This window comes from Hippopotamus amphibius, chromosome 14, assembly GCF_030028045.1.
Source record: "Hippopotamus amphibius kiboko isolate mHipAmp2 chromosome 14, mHipAmp2.hap2, whole genome shotgun sequence".
Taxonomy (NCBI): domain Eukaryota; kingdom Metazoa; phylum Chordata; class Mammalia; order Artiodactyla; family Hippopotamidae; genus Hippopotamus; species Hippopotamus amphibius.
Window position 1 is genome coordinate 52,215,364 of NC_080199.1, and position 24,286 is coordinate 52,239,649.

At 35.5% G+C, this 24,286-nt stretch overlaps 2 pseudogenes; both read left to right on the forward strand.

Moving 5' to 3' along the window:
- The first annotated feature begins 295 nt into the window (after positions 1–295).
- LOC130835578 (ATP-dependent RNA helicase DDX3X-like) lies at positions 296–2,198 on the forward strand (annotated as a pseudogene).
- A 3,333-nt stretch (positions 2,199–5,531) lies between these two features.
- Positions 5,532–21,645, forward strand: LOC130835579 (elongation factor-like GTPase 1; annotated as a pseudogene).
- Positions 21,646–24,286: the final 2,641 nt, after the last annotated feature.

Here is a 24,286-nt window from a genome sequence, read left to right on the forward strand (position 1 = left end):
GTTAAGAAAATATATAAACCATTAAAGTACACATTTATCAAATAATTTTCTTAACCATACTTATCACTGTGTGATAGTGTTATAAAATGTTTTTTAAATTGTAAGTTGTTCAAAGACATTTCTTTCAAATATGGTTTTATATATATGGAGACCTCAGTTTTTTGGAACAAAACTCTATATATGTTAGAGAGCCACAGTTCTCCAGTGAGAGGGACTTTAATGTTCATCAAACATACTCAGCAGCAGATTCCAAGTTCTCTGTACTCTTTATGGATGGGTACTGTGACAGTAGAAAATGCCCTTGGACTGGACCAGCAACCTGAATTCTACAATTCAGAGTAAAGGTAATAGAGCTGGCAAAGGATACTATATTCCTTCTCACTCAAGGAACAAAGAAATTACTAAACAAGTCTACAATAAAGACAGATCAGAGTGGAGTTCTAGTAAAGATAAAGATACATGCAGCATTTTGAATCCCAGAGTGATTCAAGAGGAAAGTCTAATTTCTTCAATGATGGTGGAAGTGACTAAAGGGAAGGTTTCATGATAGTAAAGAGAGTGACTATGACAACACTGGTTGCTACAGTGACAGATGTGGCTTTGGAAAATTTGAACATGGTGGAAACAGTCACTGGTGTGACAAAGAGATGAAGACATTTGTTCAAAACCATTTCCTCCAAGTGAATGTTTGGGACAGGAACTTTTTTCTGAAGATAACACTGGGATTAACTTTGAAAAATATGACATTTCAATTGATGCAAGAGGCAACAACTGTCTCCCACACATTGAAAGTTTTATTGATGTTGAGGTTGGATAAATTATTATGGGAAACATCAAGCTTACTTGTTATACTCACTAGCTCCAGTGCAAACTTGTGCTATTATTTTTAGGAAAGAGGAAAGACACTTGATGTCTTATACCCAAACAACATCTGTAAAAGTTGCAGCATTTCTCTTGCTGATCTTGAGTCAGATTTATTCACATGGTCAAGGAGAGACTTTGAGGGTCATGAAGGAAAGCAGAAGGTAAGGGCACTGCCAAAAATATCCAATCTCCTTGGTATTAGCACCTACAAGGGAAATTTGGCAGTACCAATCTATAAGGAAGCAAGAAATTTTTCTTACTAGTTTGGAACTGTTCTTACAACATTTATGGTGATGCTGATGTTGGTTAGCAGATTTGACGCTTAGAATGTGGATGGCATATGTTATTTGCTACTCCTGGAGGACTGGTAGACATGATGGACAGAGAAAATATTGGAGTTCCACAAATACTTTGTGTTGGATAATATGGATTTGATATTGGTGTGGAATTTGAAGCTCAGATATGTGGAATATTTGAACAAGATAGTAGGTAACCAAATGGAGTTTACCATTACATGTTTAGTGCTCCTTTCCCTAAGAAAATAGACACTTGCTCATGATTTCTTGAATGACTACATCTTTTTGGCTGTTGGAATATTTTCTCTGCCTCTGAGAACATCACATCAAAAGAGGCAGGCAAACAGTTATTTCTGCTTAACCTCTTAAATGCAACAGGAAAGAATTCATTGACCTTAGTGTTTGTGGAGACCAAAAATGGTGCAGATTCTTTTGAGGATATTTTTCACCATGAAGGATATGCTTGTACCAGTATCCATGGAGAATGTAATTAGAGAGATGATGAAGAAGCCTTCACCAGTTTCTCTAAGGAAAAATCCCAATTCTAGTACTTAGAGCAGTAGCAGGAAGAGGACTGGACATTTCAAATGGGAAATAAGTTATCAATTTTGACTTGCCAAATGGTATTGAAGAAAATGTACTTTCCATTGACTGCACAGGATGTGTAGGAAAACTTGGCCTTGCCACCTTGTTCTTTAACAAGAAGTACATAAATATGACCACGGGTTTGTTGGTTATTCTTGTGGAAGCTAAATAAGAAGTGGCATCTTAGTTTGAAAATATGGCATATCAACACCACTACAAGAGTAGCAGTTGTGGACATTCTAAGAGTAAAAGACTCTGTGGAGGATTTGTGCCAGAGGATATCCACAGAGTAGTGGTGTTAGCAATTCTAGCTTCAGTAGCAGCTGTGCTAGCAGCAGCAGAGGTGGTGGAAGCAACCACAACAGCTGCAGAGAGTCTGGTGGACATGGCTACAGAGGCTTTTACAACAGTGATGGACATAAAGGAAGTTATAACTACTGGAGGATTGATTAGTGAGGCAAATAGCCTACCTTGTAGTAGATCATCCTGCCAAAAGAGCCAATATGGAAACTGCATGTAATTTATCCAGATTATGCCTTGTATAGTGTTAAGAATTTGTGATACTCCATTGATTTTTTTTTTTTTAAGGGAACTCAATGTTGCAAGAAGGGATGAAAGACAGTTTGAGGGCTTCCATTGGTGTAGTTTGGATTAACTCCCCTCCACCTACCCCCAACCCAAACTGCATTTATAATTTTGTGACTGCAAATCATTTGTTTGTTAATGTAATATGTATTTAACTTTAGACAGTTTTTATTTTGATGTCTTATTGGCTCAGTAATGCTCAAGATATCAATTGTTTTGACAAAATTAATTTATTGAACTTGGGCTAATTTTTTTTTTGTAAATCTATGCATTTTAAGCTTAAGCACACATTTACACACAAAACTCTATTCACTATTTAAGTATTTAAAGAGAAACCTGACTTTAGTATAGTAAATGTCTCTCTTAAGGATATTTGATTTCCCAAATATGTCATTATAGAGAATAGCAGATATATGTTTTCCAGATTAAAATATTGAGATGGTAATGTCATCCTTTCTCCCTAATATGAAAGTGTGTTTTGCCTTATGATTGTAAGGAGACCTGATTCTAATGAAGCAAATGCTAGACATATGGGGGATATGGAAAATTACCATAGAGACTCAGTGTGTCCTGATGAATCTCTCTAGTACAGGAAAATTAAACAGTACCTGATTAACTGTTTGCTAAGACTGGACTCATCCATGCACACATTTAATTTATGGTTTTAATTTACCTTTAATGTAAAATATAACTTCCAAGGATTTAATATGTCACTTGTCTGTAATAAATCTGTCATGAGTGTGAGTTAGTCTTATATTGTTTAGAAGCAATCTTGGATTCTAAGAAAAATTCAACTAAATCACAGTTTTTAATGTTTACTATATGAATAAAATATGCCTGTAATAATGCTTTAGTAGTTAGTGGTGACATTTGCCTTGAATGAAAAAGAGCAAAAGATTAAAAAAAAAAAAAAAACTACATCCCTTAGAATTTTCTATATTAGCATAGTTTAGTAAGGCAGGACATATGACTCTTGAAATGGTTGATCTGGATATTCAATTTCCAGTGATTGGTGTTTACAGAAATGAGTTCAAGGAACAAAATCTAGAAGAATGAAAAGAAATGAGATTTATTGTGAGACTTAAGGACAGAAATTGAAAACTCTTAATCATGAGCTAAAAGTTCACCAATGTCTTTTTTTCTGATCATGTATACCCCATTAACCACATTTAGAGCTATGGTTTAAATTTTAAAAATTCTCTCCAAAATGGCACTTCAAAATATACCAGCTTTAATTTCCATCTTAAGTATTTAAGAAACTATTCCACAAAGCAGAAGTTAAAGGAAACAAAGACAATGGAAAAATAAGAAAGACTGATGCACGGTAATCAATATACTTTACTGGTTTATCTTGCTTCTGTATCATGAATAAGGTTAGGAATGTGATATTTTTACTCTGCTTTTATTTTTATTTATTGATCCAACATGTCTGGTATGTACACCACATCATTTTTGTTGAAATTTGTCCTTTTCTATGTTCATATTAGAAAACAAAAACATAATTCCATTACAATTAAAGCTGGGGAGTAAGAAATCTGAAATTGAAAATTCTTTTCATATTTACTTCCTTTTTAGTTAGAATGGAAAATGTGTCTAGAGAGCCTTAACTTAATTTGAGTACTGGAATACAAAAGGATATTGTTGAAGGAACCAGAAGAAGGTCGTAAGTCAATTCCACTTCCTGATTGAGAGAAAAGGACCATCCAGAACCAGCATTTCTCACAGGTTCAAGCTAAAATGACCCCGTGCATTACAAGTTACAAACACTTCAGTAAGTTCAGCATTCTTTTTCCAAAAGAATAAACAAACAAGTAAATAAATAAATGCTGTAAACTACTTGTGTCACAGTTGTCATTGTCATTTGATCCTCTAATCTCACTATAGTGAAAACTAATTTTTTTACAAAATAAAATAGTAATTAAAAGATACAGTTTTGCAATGAGCTCTCAAAGAAACCACAAAAATGGAATTACAAAAAGTTAAATAATTGGTATTTATCATCAATTTAATAAACTTTGTTACATTAAATTGGGACATAACTGTTTCCTTAACAATTACAGTGAAATGTTAGGTAAACCCAACAAAGTAGTAATAGACAGAAAAACAATTCTTCCCAATTGCGTGCTTATTTTGATATATATCCTGCCAAGGTCATGAGCTTTTTCTGAGTCTGAAAGATCAGTAGAATTGACTTGTTGAATTGTGGCTGAACTAATTATATAACTTCAAGCTTGAGAATACATTTTTCAATTACCAAGAAACAATTTAAAAATGAATATAAACACATAAAGAATAAAATGTACTTGGGCACCTCATAAAAGAACAATGAGCAATGGTTCTGGATACAGCTCCTTTTTCCTTATATGCAAACTTGGACCAGTTATATAGTATTTTTGTGTTTGTTTCCTCATTTATAAAAGAAAAATAGTAATATCTAATTCATTAGATTTTTGTGAAAATTAAATGAATTGATGCATATGAAGAGCTGAGAATAGAGCCCGAATTATTACAAATGCATGGTATTGAGATATGACAGACTTCCCTTATTGTAGCAAATATAAATATAATATTTTCCTAAGTATTGGTCACTAACTGGCTGATTATATTGTTTCTAACTTATTGACTTTATTTTTTATCTTATTTATCTATAATTTCAGTTTGCTTCCCATTCTATGGTGAGAAATTATTTTTTAATTATAGACAGTGTTGCTTAAGTGTATCATATAGAAAATGCTGCAATTCAACGTGATGATTAAGATATATTTTCAAAGAGGTTTCAAATAAAAGTAAATGATGTCCTCAAGTAAAAGTGACTATTCTACAATGTAAAATAACTGAATGGATAAAGTGTATTGAAGATTGTTAGTCCAAAACAAAACAAAACAACAAAAAAAAGGAAAAATATGGTCTTATATCTCCAACACTATCATTAGGGGACAGAGTCAAGGTGGCAGAATAAGAGAATGTGGAATTTGTCTCTCCTCACAAGTACATCTAGAGTATGTCTACAAATGAAACAATTCTCACAGAGCACCTGCTGAACATTAGTGGAAGACTTTGGACCCCTAAAAGGACAAGAAAAATCCACTAACAACCAGGTAGGATGAAAGAAGGAAAAAAAGAAGAATGAAAAAAAGGACCAGCAACCCTAGCAGGGAGCTGAAAGTGAGAAGAGTTCCCCACAATCAGAAAAACCCCCTCATGGTGAGGAAAGCAGCTGGGACAGAAGGGGACTCTTGGGGAATCGAGGAGAATGCAGCGGATGGTCTGTGGAAAGCAGGACAAAGTAAGAACTGTGTGCATGATCTGCACCACAGCCCTGTGCACCCCAGCCTGAGTTGTGTATCTGCTGTTGTGGAGGTGGGGTGAGGGCTGGAAACTGTGGTTTGGTCAGTGGTGACAGTTATTGGCTGTGAAAAGACAGCCTGAAGGGACAGGAGTAAGGAGCTCCGCAATCAGGAAAGTTTATGGAAAAAGCCTGGACACCACAGAAGCAAGACATCATTGTTGAGTAGCACACAAGGGGAAGGGCTGCCATTGCAACCCCCTTCCCCACCTGCCAGCTTCAGCCTCTCTCCATGGGGCCCTGGGAAGGGCACCCATCTGAGAAGGCACACCCGCCCCTCAAGCCAAGGCCTCCTCCACCCACAAAGGCTCCAGTGTCCTCAGTGCTGTCCATCGCAAAGATGCCCTTGGAATCAGCCCTCGGCACCCCTGCCTGAGAGGGGAATCCACCACTGCTGGCAGGGGATGAGTGCAAAAGTGTGGGGTTAAGAGAGCAGATCCAAGGAGAGGAGTGCTGTTGGCTGTGCAGATATAACAGAGGGCACTGGAGTAAGGGGCTTTGTAGCTGGGAATGTCCCTAGAAGAATCATGGTCTGCCTAGAAAATGAGGTGCCATCATTGAGTTTTGTGCAAAGGCTGGGCTGCCACCACACCCACACATCAGCCCCTGCCTCCACGGGCACTGGGAGGGACTCCCACCAGAGCAAGTATGACCCAGTCTGTTGCAACTGCCTACTGCTCTCTGCCGCAGGCACTTCATGCACACCCCAGTTGTGGCCACCATACCTCTCCATGGCCTGAATGAGTAAGTGTGAAGCAGTCTTTTGTTGCTTTTGCTCTCTCTCACCAGGTTGGGGAATATAAGCCTGAGGGTGGGGCTCATGTAGAGGTAGGACCAAAACCAAAGCTGAGCCCCAGAGGTGGTGCAACTAAGGAAGAATATGAGAAATCTCTGTGTGTAGCTGCACAAGCTGTGGATTAAATCCCCACAAATGGCTTGGTAAATCCTGGACTATTTGAATAGACAACTAGCTTTGCCACAACTGAGACTGGTCTAGCTATAGCAGCAGTGGAGTTTTGGGTCAAGTACATGCTGGAATTGGGCCAGATCAGAGACTGAGCTGGCTCCACAGGGCCAAGCAGGTCCAGAGACCTACCTAGAGGTATTGGAGGGCCTCCTGGGGAGGCAGGGATTGACTGTAGCTCACTATGTGAGCAAGGACACTGACAGAGGAGGCCCCAGGAAAATATTCTTAGTACTATACTTCTTTGTTTGTTTCTTTATATTCAGTTGTTGGTGTCATTGTTTTTATTATTTTTATTTTTTTATTTTATAAAATAAATTTTATTTTCAGTTTTTATTTTACTTTTTTGTTGTCATGTGTTTTGTCTTATTTTTGTTCTTTTTTATCATTTTTATGTGTGTGTTTTATGTTTTCTTAGCTTTTTTTTTTTTTTTTTTGGTTTACTTTCTGTTTTTGTTTTGTTCCTCACTTTCTGTTTTGGTTATTTTAGGTCTTATTGATTGTTTTCATTGTTTTAAATTTTTATTTATTTTATTTTATTTTGTTTTGTTTTATTTTGTTTATTTTGGCTGCATTGGATTCATGTTGCTGTCTTTCTCTAGTTGCAGTGAGTGGGGGCTACTCTTCATTGTCGCACACAGGCTTCTCATTGTGGTGGCTTTTCTTGTTGTGTAGCAGACGCTCTAGGCATGTGGGCTTCAGTAGTTGTGGCACATGTACTCAGTTGTTGAGGAACACAGGCTTAGTGTTCCATGATATGTGGGTTCTTCCTGGCCCAAGGCTTCAACCCATGTCCCCTGCATTGGAAGGTGGATTCTTAATCACTGTGCCACCAGGAGAGCCCAGTTGTTTTCACTTTTGAGTTCTTTTGTTTGTTCTTTCTGTTATTTTTTGTTTTCTTTATTCTTTTTTTTTTCTTTTCTGTCTACTTCTTTGTTTCTGTTTGTTTTTGTTTTCATCATTTATCTTGGGTTGTCTGTTTGTTTTCTTTCTTCTTTGTGTGTGTGTGTGTGTGTGTGTGTTGTTATGCCTTTTTTTTTTTTTTTTTTTTTTTGATTTTGCTATTTGTCTTGGGTTTCTTTTCTCTGTTTGCTTTCTTTTCATTTTTTTTTTCTTTCAAATTTCTCCAGCTTGGCTGTGTGTCTTGTGGACTTTTGGCTCCTCAGCCAGGTGTCAGAGCTGGGCCTTCAGGGTGGGAACAGCAAGTCTAGGACACTGGACAACCAGAGAATTCCTGGGCCAAGGGGATATTAATCAGCATGTGCTCTACTGGAGGTATCCATCTCAACACTGAAACCTGGCTCCACCCAACTGCTTGCAGGCTCCAGTGCTGGACCCCTCACACCAAGAAACCACCAAAACAGGAACACACTGCCACCCATCACCAAACAAATTGCCTACAGTTGTACTAAGCTCACAGACATCCCAAAACATACCCCAACGTGGCCTGCCTATCAGAGGGAAAAGACACACCACCTCCCACCAGAGCACAGGCACCAGTCCCTCTCACAAGGAAGCCTACACTGGCCGCTGGATCAACCTCACACACCAGGAGGCAGACAATAGAAGCAAGAGGAAATACAACTCAGCAGCCTGTGGAAAGGAGACCATACACAGTAAATTAGACAAAATGAGATGACAGAGAAATATATTGCAGATGAAGGAGCAAGGTAAAAACTCACAAGACCAAATAAATGAATAGGAAATAGGCAATCTACCTGAAAAAGAATAGAGAGTAATGATAGAAAAGATGATCCAAGATCTTGGAAATAGAATGGAGGCACAGATCAAGAAAATGCAAAAAATGTTTAACAGGGACCAAAAGAACTAAAGAACAATCAGTGATGAACAACACAATAACCGAAATGAAAAAAACCCTAGAAGGAATCAATAGCAGAATAACTGAGGCAGAAAAACAGATAATTGAGCTGGAAGATAGAATGGTGGAAATCACTTCCATGGTGCAGAATAAAGAAAATAGAATGAAAAGAAATGAGGACAGCCTCATAGACCTCTGGGACAGCATTAAACACACCAACATTTAAATTTTAAGTGTCCCAGAAGAAGAAGAAGAGAAAGAGAAAGGCTCTGAGAAAATATTTGAAGAGATTGTAGTCAAAAACTTCCCTAACAAGGGAAAGGAAATAGACACCCAAGTCAAAGAATTGCAGAGAGTCCCATACAGGATAAACTAAACAAAAACCACACTGAGACACATATTAATCAAGTAACAAAAATTAAATAAAAAGAAATATATTAAAAGTAGCAAGGGAAAAGCAAAAATAACATACAAGATAATCCCCATAAGGTTATCAGATGATTTTTCAACAGAAACCCTGCAGACCAGAAAGGAGTGGTAGGATATATTTAAAGTGATGAAAGGGAAAAACCTACAACCAAGATTACTCAAGCCAGCAAGGATCTCATTTAGATTCAACGGAGAACTAAAAAGCTTTACAGAGAAGCAAAAGCTAAGAGAATTCAGCACCACAAAACCAGCTTCATAACAAATGCTAAGTGAACTTCTCTAGTCAGGAATCACAAGAAAAGAAAAAAACCTGTAAGAATAAATCCCAAACAATTAAGAAAATGGTAACAGGAACATACAGATCAATGATTACCTTAAATGTAAATGGATTAAATCCTTCAACCAAAAGACACAGACTAGCTGAATGGATACAAAAATAAGACCATTTATATGCTGTCTATAAGAGACCCACTTCAAACCTAGGGACACATACAGACTGAAAATGAGGGGATGGAAAAAGATATTCCATGCAAATGGAAATCAAAAGAAAGCTGAAGAAGCAATATATCAGACAAGATAGACTGTAAAATAAAGACTGTTACAAGAGACAAAGAAGGACACTACATAATGATCAAAGAGTCAATGCATGAAGAAGTTATGACAATTGTAAATATTGATGCACTCAACATAGGAGCACATCAATACATAAGGCATACACTAACAGTCATAAAAGAAGAACTCAACAATAACACAATAATGGTGGAGGACTTGCACCAGTGGATAGATCACCCACACAAAAATTAATAAGAAAACACAAATCTTAAATGACACATTAGACCAAATAGACTTAATTGATATTTATAGGACATTGCATTGGAAAGCATCAGAATACATATTTTTTCTCAAGTGCACATGGAATATTTTCCAGGATAGATCACATCATGGGTCACAAATCAAGCCTAAGTAAACATAAGAAAATTGAAACCATTTCAAGCATCTTTTCTGGCCACAACACTATAAGATTAGAGATCAATTACAGGAAAACAAACTGTAAAAATCACAAACACATGGAGGCTGAACAATAAGCTACTAAATAACCAAGAGAACATGGAAGAAATCAAAGAGGAAATAAAAAAAAAATAACTAGAAACAAATGACAATGAAAACATTATGACCCCAAACCTATGGGATGCAACAAAAGTACTTCTAAAAGGAAGTTTATAGTAACACAATCCTACCTCAAGAAACAAGAAAAATCTGAAATAACCTAAACTTAAAACCTAAAGCAACTAGGGAAACAACAACAACAACAACAACAACAACAAATCTAAAGTTAGTAGAAGGAAAAATAATCTGAAAGATCAGGGCAGAAGAAAAAAACAAAATAGAAATGAAGAAAACAACAGCAAAGATCAATGAAACTAAAAGCTGGTTCTTAGAGAAAATAATCAAAATTGATAAACCTTTAGCCAGACTCATCAAGAAAAAAAAAAAAGGGAGAGGAGGCAAATCAATAAAATTAGAAATGAAAAACAAGAAGTTACAACTGTCACTGCAGAGATACAAAGGATCATAAAAGAGTACTGCAAGCAACAAGTATACATATAAATGGAAAGTCTGGAAGAAGGGGACAAATTCTTAGAAAAGTACAACCTTCCAAGTCTGAATCAGGAAGAAATAGAAAATATGAACAGACCAATTAGAATTAATGAAATTGAAACTGTGATTAAAAATCTTCCAGTAAACAAAAGTCCAGGACCAGATAGCTTCACAGGTGAATTCTGTCAAACATTTAGAGAAGAGCTTATGCCTATCCTTCTCAAATACTTCCAAAAATTTTCAGAGAGAGGGACACTCCCAAGAGCATTTTATGAGGCCACCATCACCCTGATACCAAAACAATACAAAGATATAACATAAAAACAAAATTACTGGCCAATAACACCTATGAACATAGATGCAAAAATTCTCAATGAAATACTAGTAACAACACATTAAAAGGATCATACACCATGATCAAGTGAGACTTATCTCAGGGATGCAAGCATTCTACAATATATGCAAATCAATCAATGTGATACACTACTTTAACAAATTGAAGAATAAAAATCATATGATAAAAAACTATGATCATCTCAATAGATGCAGAAAAAGTTTTTGACAAAATTCAACACCGAATTATGATAAAAAGCTCTTCAGAAAGTGGCCATAGAATGAACCTACCTCAACATAGTAAAGATCATATACGACAAACCCACAGCAAACATCATTCTCAATGGTGAAAAGCTGAAAGCATTTCCTCCAAGATCTGGAACAAAACAAGGGGGTCCACCCTCACTACTATTATTCAACATAATTTCAGAAGTTCTGGCCACAGAAATCAGAGAAGAAAAAGAAAGTAAAGGGATGCAAATTGGAAAAGAAGAAATAAAAATGTCACTGTTTGCAGACACTACACATAGAAAATCCTAAAGATACTGCTAGAAAACTACTAGAACTAATCAATGTATTTAGTAAAATTGCAGAATACAAAATTAATAAACAGAAACCCCTTGCATTCCTATACACTAACAGCAAAAGATCAGAGAGAAATTAAGGAAACAATCCCATTTACCATTGCAACAATAAGAATAAAATACCTAGGAATAAACTTACCTAAGGAGGCAAAACACTTGTACTCAGAAAACTATAAGATATGGATGAAAGAAATCAAAGATGACACAAACAGATGGAGAGATCTATATACTATGTTTTTGGATTGGAAGAATTACTATTGTGAAAATGACTATACTACCCAAGCAATCTACATATTCAATACAATCCCTATCAAGTTTCCAATGGCAATTTTCACAGAATCAGAACAACAACAACAAAAAAAATGTACAATTTGTATGGAAACATAAAAGACCCCAAATAGCCAAAGCAATTTTGAGAAATAAAAATGGAGTTGGAGGAATCAGGCACCATGACTTCAGACTATATTACAAAGCTACAGTAATCAACACAGTATGGTACTGACACAAAAACAGATATATAGATCAATTGAACAGGATGGAAATCCTAGAAATAAACCCACACATATATAGTCACTTAATTCATGACAAAGGAGGCAAGAATATAAAATGGAGAAAAGATAGTCTCTTCAATAAGTGGTGCTGGGAAAACTGGACAGCTACATGAAAACAAATGAAGTTAGAACACTTCTTAACACCATACACAGCAATAAAATCAAAATGCATTAAAAACCTAAATGTAAGGCCAGACACTATAAAACTCTTAGAGGAAAAATAGGCAGAAAACTCTTTGACATAAATTGCACCAAGATCTATTTTGACCTACTTCCTAGAGTAGTGAAAATAAAAACAGCGGACTTCCCTGGTGGTCCAGTGGTTAAGACATTGCCTTCCAATGCAGGGAATGTGGGTTTAATCCCTGGTGAGGGAGCTAAGATCTCATATGCCTAGTGACCAAAAAACCATAACTAAAAGAAAGAATATTGTAAGAAATTCAGTAAATACTTTAAAAATGGTCCACATTAAAAAAAAAAAAAAAGAAAGAAAGAAAGAAAAGAAAAACAAAAATAAACAAATGGAACCTAAATTTAAAAGCTTTTGCACAGCAAAGGAAATCATAAACAAGATGAGAAAACAACCCTCAGAATAGGATAAAATATTTGCAAATGAAGAAACTTACAAAGTATTAATCTCCAAAATATACAAAGAGCTCATGCAGCTCATTATAAAAAAAAAAAAAAAAAAAAAAAATCAAAAAATGACAGAAATCCTAAATAGACATTTCTCCAAAGACAGCACACAGATGGCAACAAACACAAGAAAAGATGCTTAACATCACTAATTATTAGAGAAATGCAAGTCAAAACTACAATGAGGTATTACCTCACACTGGTCAAAATGGCCATCATCAAAAAATCTACAAATAGTAAATGCTGGACAGGGTGTGGAGGAAAGGGAACCCTCTTGCACTGTTGGTGGGAATGTAAATTGATAGAGCCACTATGAAGAATAGTATGGAGGTTCCTTCAAAAACTAGAAATAGTACTACCACATGACTGAAAAATCCCACTATGGGGCATATACTCCAAGAAAACTGTATTCAAAAAGATACATGCACCTCGGTTTTCATTACAGTACTGTTTACAATAGCCAGAACATGGAAGCATCCTAAATGTCCATCAACAGATGAATGGATAAAGAAGATGTGGTACATACATACAATGGAATATTACTCAGCTGTGAAAATCAATGCAACTGGGACATTTCTGGAGACATGGATGGACCTAGAGACTGTCATACAGAGTGAAGTGAGTCAGAAAGAGAAAAACAAATATTGTATATTAACACATATATGTGGACTATAGAAAAATGGTACAAATCAACCAGTTTGCAAGGCAGAAATAGAGACACAGATGTAGAGAACAAACATATGGACACCAAAGGGGAAAGCGGGGAGGGTTGGGGCGGGGGAAGAATTGGGAGACTGTGATACCAAACTGTACACTCTAAATATATGCAGTTTATTGTAAAAAAATAAACAAATAAAAAGTTAAAAAAATTCATATCAGGTCACATCAGAAATGAAAAAAAATGTGGTACATATATACAATGAAATATTACTCAGCCATAAAAAGAACAAAACTGTGTCATTTGCAGAAATTGTGGATGGAACTAGAGACTTTCATACAGAGTGAGGTAAGTCAGAAAGAGAAAAACAAATATCATATATTAACATATATATGTGGAATCTAGAAAAATGGTATAGATTATCTTATTTGCAAAGCAGAAATAGAGACACAGACATAGATAACAAACTTATGCATATCAAGGGTGTAGAGGGGGCTGGATGAATTGGGAGACTGGGATTGACATATATATACTACTATGTATAAACTAGATAACTAATGAAAACCTACTGTATAGCACAGGAAACTCTACTCAGTGTTCTGTGGTGACCTAAGTGGGAAGGAAATCCAAAAGAGAGGGGATATATGTATATGTATAGCTGATTCACATTTCCGTACAGCTGAAACTGACACAGCAGGGTGAAGCAATTATACTCCAATATTTTTTTTAATTAAAAATATAGTATTGGGCAGACTATACAGGTAGGCATGAATTAATGCTTTGAGAATGGAGAAGAGGTGACTTTATTGGGGAACATTAAGGAATTAAATTTTAAAATTGACAGGGCAGAAGGGAGTGAAAAAGTAAAGGAAAACTGACAGATGTGTGGCATGGAAAACTGATGGGATGGTAATACCATTAGCTGAAAAAACAAATCCAGTTTTGAATGAGTAAAAATTTGAACACACAGAATTTGAAGTTTTTATGGGATATTCAGGTGGGAATCTCTGTTTGTCAATTAGAAGTATATTCCGGGGACTGAAATGAGATGTCCTTTTTGGAGATAGAGATTTGAGGGTTAATCAGCATATCAACAGTAGCTGAAGCCACGGGAATAAATGCCATCCACTGATGGTTTATAGAAAAGCGAAGGAGTGAACTTCTGGTTCTGAAATATGGCAGATTAGGAACTTGAGAACCTACACAATGCAAACACACAAACATATAAGATACAGGCAGCAAAGCTTATTAGGGCAGTGTTGCACTCAGAAGGTAGTGGATGGGCTGGGAGTTTGGGGTTAGTAGACACAAATTACTACATTTAGAATGGATAAACAATAAGGTCTTACTACATAGCACAGGGATGTATATCCGCACTCCTAGGATAAACCACAATGAAAAAGAATATTAAGAAAATAATGTATATATGTGCATAATTGAATTACTTTTCTGTATGGAAGAAATTAATACAACATTGTAAATCAACTATATTTCTTTTTTTCTTTCTTTTTTTTTTCTTTTCTTCACATATCCCCATATTCCCTCCCTCCCTCGACTCCCTCACCACCTTCTCTCGAGTCCCCCCCACCCTCCCCATCCCAGTCCTCTAAGGCATCTTTCATCCTCAAGTTGATCTCCCTTTGTTATACAAGAACTTCCCACTGGCTATCCATTTTACACTTGGTAGTATATATATGTCTGTGCTACTCTCTCACTTCATCTCAGCTTCCCCTTCACCCCCTGCCCCCCCCAAACCTCAAGTTCTCCAGTCCATTCTCTGGATCTGCATCCTTGTTCTTGTCACTGAGCTCATCAGTACCGTTTTTAGATTCCGTATATGTGAGTTAGCATACAATATTTGTCTTTCTCTTTCTGACTTACTTCACTCTGTATGACAGACTCTAGGCCATCCATCCCATGATATATAGCTCCATCTCATCCCTTTTTATAGCTGAGTAATAGTCCATTGTATATATATGCCACATCTTCTTTATCCATTCATTTGTTGATGGGCATTTAGGTTGCTTCCATGTCCTGGCTATTGTAAATAGTGTTGCAATAAACATTATGGTACATATTTCTTTTGGGATTATGGTTTTCTCTGGGTATATGCCCAGCAGTGGGATTACTGGATCATATGGTAGTTCTATTTGTAGTTTTTTAAGGAACCTCCAAATTGTTTTCCATAGTGGCTGCACCAACTTACATTCCCACCAACAGTGCAGGAGAGTTCCCTTTTCTCCACACCCTCTCCAACATTTGTTGTTTCCAGATTTTGTGATGATGGCCATTCTGACTGGTGTGAGGTGATACCTCATTGTGGTATCTTTGACAAAGAAGGCACAAATATACAATGGAAAAAGACAGCCTCTTCAATAAGTGGTGCTGGGAAAATTGGACAGCTACATGTAAAAGAATGAAATTAGAACACTTCCTAACACCATACACACACACAAAAAAAAAAAAACCTCCAAATGGATTAAAGACCTACATGTAAGACCAGACACTACAAAACTCTTAGAGGAAAACATAGTCAGAACACTCTATGACATACATCAAAGCAAGACCCTTTTTGACCCCCCTCCTAGAATTATGGAAATAAAATCAAGAATAAACTAATGGGACCTCATGAAACTTAAAAGTTTTTGCACAGCAAAAGAAACCATAAACAAGACTAGAAGGCAACCCTCAGAATGGGAAAAAATAATTACCTATGAAACAACGGACAAAGGATTAACCTCCAAAATATACAAGCAGCTCATGAAGCTTAATACCAAAAAAGCAAATAACCCAATCCACAAGTGGATGGAAAACCTAAATAGACATTTCTCCAAAGAAGACATACAGATGGCCAACAAACACATGAAAAGATGCTCAACCTCACTAATCATCAGAGAAATGCAAGTCAACTATATTTCAATAAGATATTAGAAATAAATCTAATGATAAATTTGATATAGTTATATTTACAAGGTTCTGAAAGTAGAAATACTAAAAATGTTACTCAGAATTATACTACTCTATAAAACCATTACTTCTGAGTATAAAAGAAGATATCTTATAGACAGGTAAATAAATGATTTTGAAAATTTTTTAATATCAAAATAGGAACAGAATGAAATTTATGAACTACATTCTAAAAATAAAAAAGAATATAACATATGAATATGCCATCTCACTATAGAAGTAGATAATATACTCAGATATTTAAGTCTACAGTTGCACTGGAAGTAATTTGCTGAAATACATGTATGGCCTATATCAGTTTCTTATGCTGAGAAAATATAAAACCCCATTATAAGGAATACAAAGTCATTTATTAATCAAATTTCATTGAAATATTCTATTTTATGGTAAAATTTTAATTTTGTGAAAAAAATGTTTAGAAGAAATTTTTAAACATTGTCAGTATTAGCATCTTCACTCATAGAAATAATCATCATTTCATTCCTACAAGGACACTGGTATGCTGAAGGTATGCAGAATATTGAGTTAAATCACTTAATTCACATGATTCACAGGATTTTTGGCTCAAGTATCAGTGAGTGATGGTTTCATTTCATATCTCTAGTTAAGGTAGCTTAAGCTTTATTACTTTAAAGATATATTTGATCTAGGCATTATTAGCATGAGGTGATAAGTTGATATACAGGCATAACTTTTTTATTGTGCTTAACCTTATTGAGCTTCACAGATATTGCATTTTATACACATTGAAGGTTTGTGACAACCCTGCATAGAACAAGCCTATAAGCACCATTTTTCTAACAGTATTTGCTCATATTTGTTTCTTGGTCACATTTTGGTAATTCTCACAATATTTCATTTTTTTTTCATTATTATATTTGTTAGGGTGATCTGTCATCAGTGATCTTTGATGTTACTATTTTAATCGTTTTGGCATGCCACAAACCATACCATGTAAGACAATGAACTTAATAAATGTTGTGTGTGGCAATCTGCTCCAATAATCAGCCATTACCCCAACTTTCTCCCACTCCTGAGACCTCCCTCTTCCTGAAATTAGACCAATTAATAACCCTCCAATGGCCTCTAAGTGAAAGAAAGAGTCACACATCTTTCACTTTAAATCAAAAGCTAGAAATGATTTAGCTTAGGAGGAAGGCGTGTCAAAAACTGAAATAGGCCAAAATCTAGGCCTCTCACATGAAACAGTTATGCAAATTGTGAATGCAAATGAAAAATTCTTGAAGGTAACTAAAAGTGTTTCTCCAGTAAATGCATGAACAATAAGAAAGCAAAGCAACCTTCTTGGTGATATGAAGAAAGTTTTAATGGTCTGGATAGAAGATCAAACCAACCACAACATTGCCTTAAAGCAAAGCCAATCCAGAGAAAGGCCCTAACTCTCTTCAATTCTGGCAAAGCTGAGAGAGATAATGAAGCTGCAGAAGAAAAATTTGAAGCATGCAAAGGTCGATTCATGAGGTTGAAGGAAAGAAGCCACATCCATAATATAAATACAATACAAGGTGAAGCAAAAAGGGCTAATGTAGAAGCTTCAGCAAGTTATTTAGACAATCTCACCAAAATAATGAAGGTGGACACACTAAGCAACATATTTTCAATGTAGATAAAACTATTTTATTTTAGGAAAAGATGCCATCTAGGACTTTCATAGCTATAGAGGCTAAGGCAATGCCTACCTTCAAAGCTTCAAAGGACAGGCTGACTCTCTTCTTAGGAGCTAATGCAGTTGGTGACTTTAAGCTGAAGCCAATACTCATTTATTGCCATTCCAAAAATCCTAGGGCCCTTAAATGGTATACTGAATCACTTTGCCTGGGCTCTATAAATGGAATAACAAAGGCTGACTGAGAGTACACCTGTTGACAACATGGTCTGCTGAATATTTTAAGCCCACTATCTAAACCTCTGTTCAGGAAAAAAAATATTTCAAAATATTACTGTTCATGGACAATGTACTTGGTCATCCAAGAGCTCTGATAGAGATGTACAAGGAGACTAATGTTATTTTCATGCTTGCTAATATAACATCTATTCTGCAGCCCATATATTTAGGAGTAATTAGACTTTCAAGGCTTACCATATAAGAAACAAATTTCATAAGATTATAGCTGCCATAGATAGTAATTCCTCAGAAGGATGTGGGCAAAGTATATTGAAAACTTTCTAGAAAGGATTCACCATTCCAGATGACATTAAGAACATTCATAATTCATGAGAAGAGGTTACAGTGTCAACATTAATATGAATTTGGAAGAAGTTGATTCCAACCTCATGGATGACTTTAAATAATTCAAGACTTCAATGGAGGAAGTAACCACAGATATGGTGAAGAAGCAAAAGAACCAGAATTAGAAGTGGAGCCTGAAGGTGTAACTGAATTGCTGCAATTTCATGATAAAACTTTAATGGATGACAAGTTGCCTCTTATGGATGAGTGATGGAAGTGGTTTCCTGAGTGAATCTATTCCTAGTGCAAATGCTGTGAAGATTGTTGAAATCACAGCAAAGAATTTGTAATATTTTATGAACTTACTTGATAGAGCAGCAGCAGGTTTTGATAAGCAGCAGATTTTGTAATTTTGAAAGAAGTTTTCCTGTGGGTTAAATGCTATCAAACAACACTGCATGCTACAGAGAAATCATTCATGAAAGGAAGAGTCAACTGATGAGGGGAAGTTCATTGCTGTCTTATTTTAAGAAATAGCCACAGCCACTTCAGCCTTCAGCACCCACCACCTTGATCAATCAGCAGCCATCAACATTGAGGCAAGATACTCCACCAGCAAAAACCCTACAACTTGCTGAAGGCTCAGATGAAGGTTAGCATTTAAGACCAATGAAGTATTATTTAAGGTATGTATATTGATTTTTAGACAAAATGCTATTGTATACTTAATAGGCTACAGTATGGTGTAAACATAAATTTTATATGCACTGGGAAACCAAAAATTTGTGTGACTATTGTGATATTCACTTTATTGTGGCAATTTGGAATTGAACTTATAATATCTCCAAGCCATGACAGTAGTTATAATTCTAAAATATCAGCTAATTGGAATGATGGGTATTTTGATAGTCTATCAACTCTCTGTCCTTTTCATGTAAACATTAAGGCCTTAAAATTATATTATTATTCATCAGAAATAAATCAATTTATTCAAATTAAAATATATATTTTATTTTCCACATTATTGAATGTAATTAAGTTATTCTCAAAAACAAAACCATTCAAGGGGAGGGTGTTGATAATAAAAATAGCAATGTGAAAATACAGTTTCTCTATGTTGTTACCTAAATAGTAAACTGAAAGTTAAAATTACTTATAATAAGAGACAATTAATTATATCTGTGCATATATGTATATGCTTTCTATGTAGGTATAGTTTATGTCATATAAAATATATCTATATATCATATATACATATATATATATATATATAATTTCTGGAAACTAAACATATAATGTTTACTCACCAAAATAACAGATAACTCCTTACATAATAGAGAGAAATTATATCAAAGTTCCTTAAAAGATCTATGTTTGTGTCAAGTATAGTTTAAGAGAAAGGAAAGGTAAACAGTTTATGTGCTATAATAACTCTAGTAACAAAGAGTAAGAAAAAATACCAGCATATTAAATTATGTATTACAAATTCAACCTGATAATCTATAATCAGGTGATAATGATAATACATTCATAAGTTATACATAACTTATTCATGGTTACATGAAACAAACTTTCTAAAAGAGAAAATAATCATATAATTAATTGGGATATAAGAAACTTAGAAAGTTAGAATATAAATTGAAATTAGAATAGTTCAGAGTAAAAGCCAGAATACCTATTGATCCTTGTTAGAAAACAGGATATTTGGTCTTGCTTTTAGCAATGATTCAGAATTGGAGCCAAAGAAATGTCCAAACTAATGCACATTTATAAAGAGAGAATCAGTCAGAGTCATAAGATTTCATTAGGACTAAGAGATGATCATGACATATTCCCTAAATTTCCAGGCACTATAAAAATACCAGGAAGGAGAAAAGTCAGAGTGAGTATGGAAGAGAGGGTGGCACAAGTGCACTGTCAGTGTAGTCAAATTGTGTGGGGTACAGTGTCCAAGATTTGGGGAGAAGTGTGGTTTACCCTTCCATTAGCCAAGTGTATGTATGTGTTTATGTATGTTCCCTAAGATGAGAGATTGAAAGTTTGTCACCTGAATTTAGAAAAAAGGACATAAATCTTTTAAAGCTTTCTAAAAGGTTTAAAGAAAACCTTTATTTGAAGACTTGATTCTGTAAAATACAGGGAATTTGAATGATGCTGTCTTGAGAAATGACAAAGAAAAAAGTTGATTAAATGGTGACTTCTTTAGGATTAAAAATTGGAGCCTGGGTGACATGACATTCAGATCCTTAAGTTCAAATCAATGCCATCTGCAGTCAGTGGCTACCCTTAGCCAATACTGTTCTTGTTACAGTGTGTGATAAACTTCCAGGTCCCCTGGATATTACAACTGAGAGAGTAGAAACAAAACAAAACAAAACAAAACAAAAAAAAACATGTGCACAGAGGATCACAAATTCTTAACTCTTTCACTGAAACTCAGGCACTAAAACAGCTTTTATGAAATATGGAAGTGAAGATAGTGCTCAAGTTATTATCTTTGTTTATGAAATGTTTGCAGTTGATTCCAAGGTTTTGCCTTAGAATAAGCCAAGACCTTCCATTTAAAAAGAAATCACTTGGAGGCATAAGTATTCAATATTAAGGCACATGAAGAAGCTTGTAGCAGCACAGGGGCAGGCACTTTTGGAGCCCACCCAGGATGGGAGTGCCCTTGAAACAAGCCTAAAGGTAGAAAACCAAAAGATGATGAAGAAGAGGTGCAGAGTATGACCTCTAAACCTGTGCTCCAGGAAAGAAATCACTAACGGTCATTTACTGCACTTGCTTGAGTATTCAGTGGTGTAGCTCAAAAGGGAAAGAAAAAATTTGTCTTGGGGCCCAAATACATTTCTGTTGAGTTTTTGTAGTGTGTAACTTTAGGCTTCTCAACCCCACTAGATGACCTTCCCTCAGTTCCCCACATAGCATGGTGTAATCCGGAAAACCTGGATCTTCTGCTGAGAAGGGAGCTGGGAGATCTAGAGGAGGGACTTCTAGGAAATGTGCTAATAGAATGCCAATAAGACTTTGTGCTGAAATCTGCAACTCTGTGCAGCTTGCCATCCTGCCCACCATTTGTATCACTCAACTTTGTAGCACCTCTATTGTGAAGTTTGCTGTTGGACCAAAATAGCCTAGTGAAATGCATCAGATTGTCAAAGAAATGAAGCCATTAAACCAAGCTAATCCCCACGTGCAGATCTTAATTCAAGAAATGGTAGAGCACATCTTTATGTAGAAGAAAAGATTGTGAAGCAGGCAGAAAAGCAGAGAACTCTCATTAAAGTAAGTAACTACTACTATAACCAGATTATTTTCTTCATAATAAATTAAAACATGCCACCCAGGGTTTGACTCTGTGCATTCACTTTAAAGTTGATCCATATAGGTATCTTTTAAAAATGCTGACATTCTCCTGTGCATCTCTGAACAATGGAGAAGAGAACTGAAGAGATACAGAGCAGGGATAAATACAATAGGAAAGCCAACATCCCGCATTGTGTTTCTAGAAAGTAAGGAGTGAGTTTTTCATAGGGCAAGTAGACACCCCAGAAATGAATAGAGCTTGAGCTGCTGTTATTTCTCCCAAGAGGATTGTCTACAATTAATGAACATGAAGTTCATGAACTATGGATCTATGGGGTGGCAGGAGGTAAGGGGATTCCTATGAAAGGACTAGGTCAAATTAGGTCTATTGGGGAGAATACCCCCACCCCGGGTCCTCCAAAGAACTCACATGTAAATCCTTCAAAAAAGCAAGTCCTTGGACTGTGCCACACAGAGGACATGAACGGTCAATCAGTGTAAACCAGAAAGTCAAGAACAGCACAGTAGAATAAAGCAAGTGTCAGGTAGGTAAAAAGATACTTCCTTTCCCACATTTCGTCAATCTCCTCAATAATCTGGAAAAAAATCTAGCCTCAAAAAGGAAAAGTGGAAAAGGTGAACTAAAGCTAACCATAAACTTCCTTTTTTATTCTCTCCATTTATTTTTTATTTAGTTTTTAAAATTTTATTTAATTATTTATTTATCGACTGCATTGGGTCCTTGTTGCTGTGCCCAGGCTTTCTCTAGTTGCAGCGAGTGTGGGTTACTCTTTCTTGCGGTGTGCAGCCTTCTCATTGCTGTTGCTTCTCTTACTGTGGAGCATAGGCTCTAGGTGCATAGGCTTCAGTAGTTGTGGCTAGTGGGCTCTAGAGTGCAGGCTCAATAGTTGTGGCACATGGACTTGGTTGCTCTACGGCATGTGGGATCTTCCCAGAGCAGGAATCAAACCCATGTCCCCTGCATTGGCAGGCAGATTCTTAACCACTGAACCACCAGGGAAGCCCCTATTCTCACCATTTAGAGTCCCAGAAAAAAACATGAACTAGGATCTGTACTTGAAAGGGGAGAAAAATAAATAAATTCATCCTTAACTTGATAGATCTTTAAAACTTCTAAGTCATCAGAGAATTTTGGTATCTTCTCAAGATATAGTTGAGAGGTAAACATAGAGATTTGACAGAGCCTTATTAAATTCAGTGAATTTACAAAAATGTCACTTATACCCCCTCTATTTTGAGACTCCTCAATATACTAGCTACCATATTTAGAACATTCTTGAATAGTTATATTGCTTTTAATAGAACTGTATTACTTTAAATGTATTGCAAAGATTTTAAATATCTACTTGACTTAAAAAATGTTTATATACTAAAAGAAAGGCTCTATTCATTTAAAGGAAGTAGTACAATGGAAGCATATATGGAAGGACACTCAATTAATAGGCTTCTTCCTGGGGCCCTAGGTATTTCAGAGGTGACAATGTCATACCTAATATCATTTAGCAACATTATTTTAGAAATGCATAGGTGGAGACTAAATAAGATTTAACTCTGCCTTTATGTTGAACAGAAGATATGGCAAGGGAAGCAACAAAAGATTTCTTCCTCCTTATCTATTCAAGAAATATTTACTGGCAAAGGAAAATGTTTCACCTTTTTTAGAAATAACACTTTTAATCAATGTTTATCTTATCAATATTTTTTTCTCTTCAGATAAGCACCATCAATGCAAATACAAAAAATTATATCTCTAATTCATATAGATTGCTTTCTTAAATTAGTCACCTAGAGGATAAGTAATAGCCCAGTACTCGAATACATCATTTACTTTTTTTTTTCCAGGAAAATTCACTGAATTCAAAGCTAATTGCTCAAAGGCAAGATTTTGTTCTCTGATATATTTAAGTGTACTATTCAGCGAAAGCCATGGTTAAGCTTGACGTTCTAGATAGATGATAGATAGATGATAGATAGATAGATAGATAGATAGATAGATAGATAGATAGATAGACAGACAGACATACATAGGTAGTTTTTAGTGACATATACTGAATTTGAAATCAAGACCACTTTATTCAGTTAAATTTTAAGCATCAGAGTTTCTGAATATCAGTCCTAAAATAAATTACATTCTAATGTAATGCTTTATGGATAATGTCCATTTTGTGCTGTGATTAAAAAAACTATTAGAAATAATGCTTGAGAAGTTATGAGAGGAAAACTAGCTGACTGTAATAAAATATTTATCAAGTTCTGAGTGAGACAGAATATTTGGAAATCACAGATTTTTTTTAATCTATCAATATTTTGCTTTGTGTTATCAATTCAAGCAATTTGTTAGTCTAGTGTTCTTTTCATGAGGGAAGGTGTTTAAAGGCGGTCTGGCTTTTGTTTATAAAAGCCTACTCCCTGTGAATAGTCTGCAAAGGTGGGTTTCTAAAGCTGTTACAAAGAAATGAGAGACATGTGGGTGAAGGGAAATAAAGGAAAATTCTAGAGAGAGAGAAAACATTTGAAACCTAATTCTATATTAGAGTTTAAGGGTGATGGAA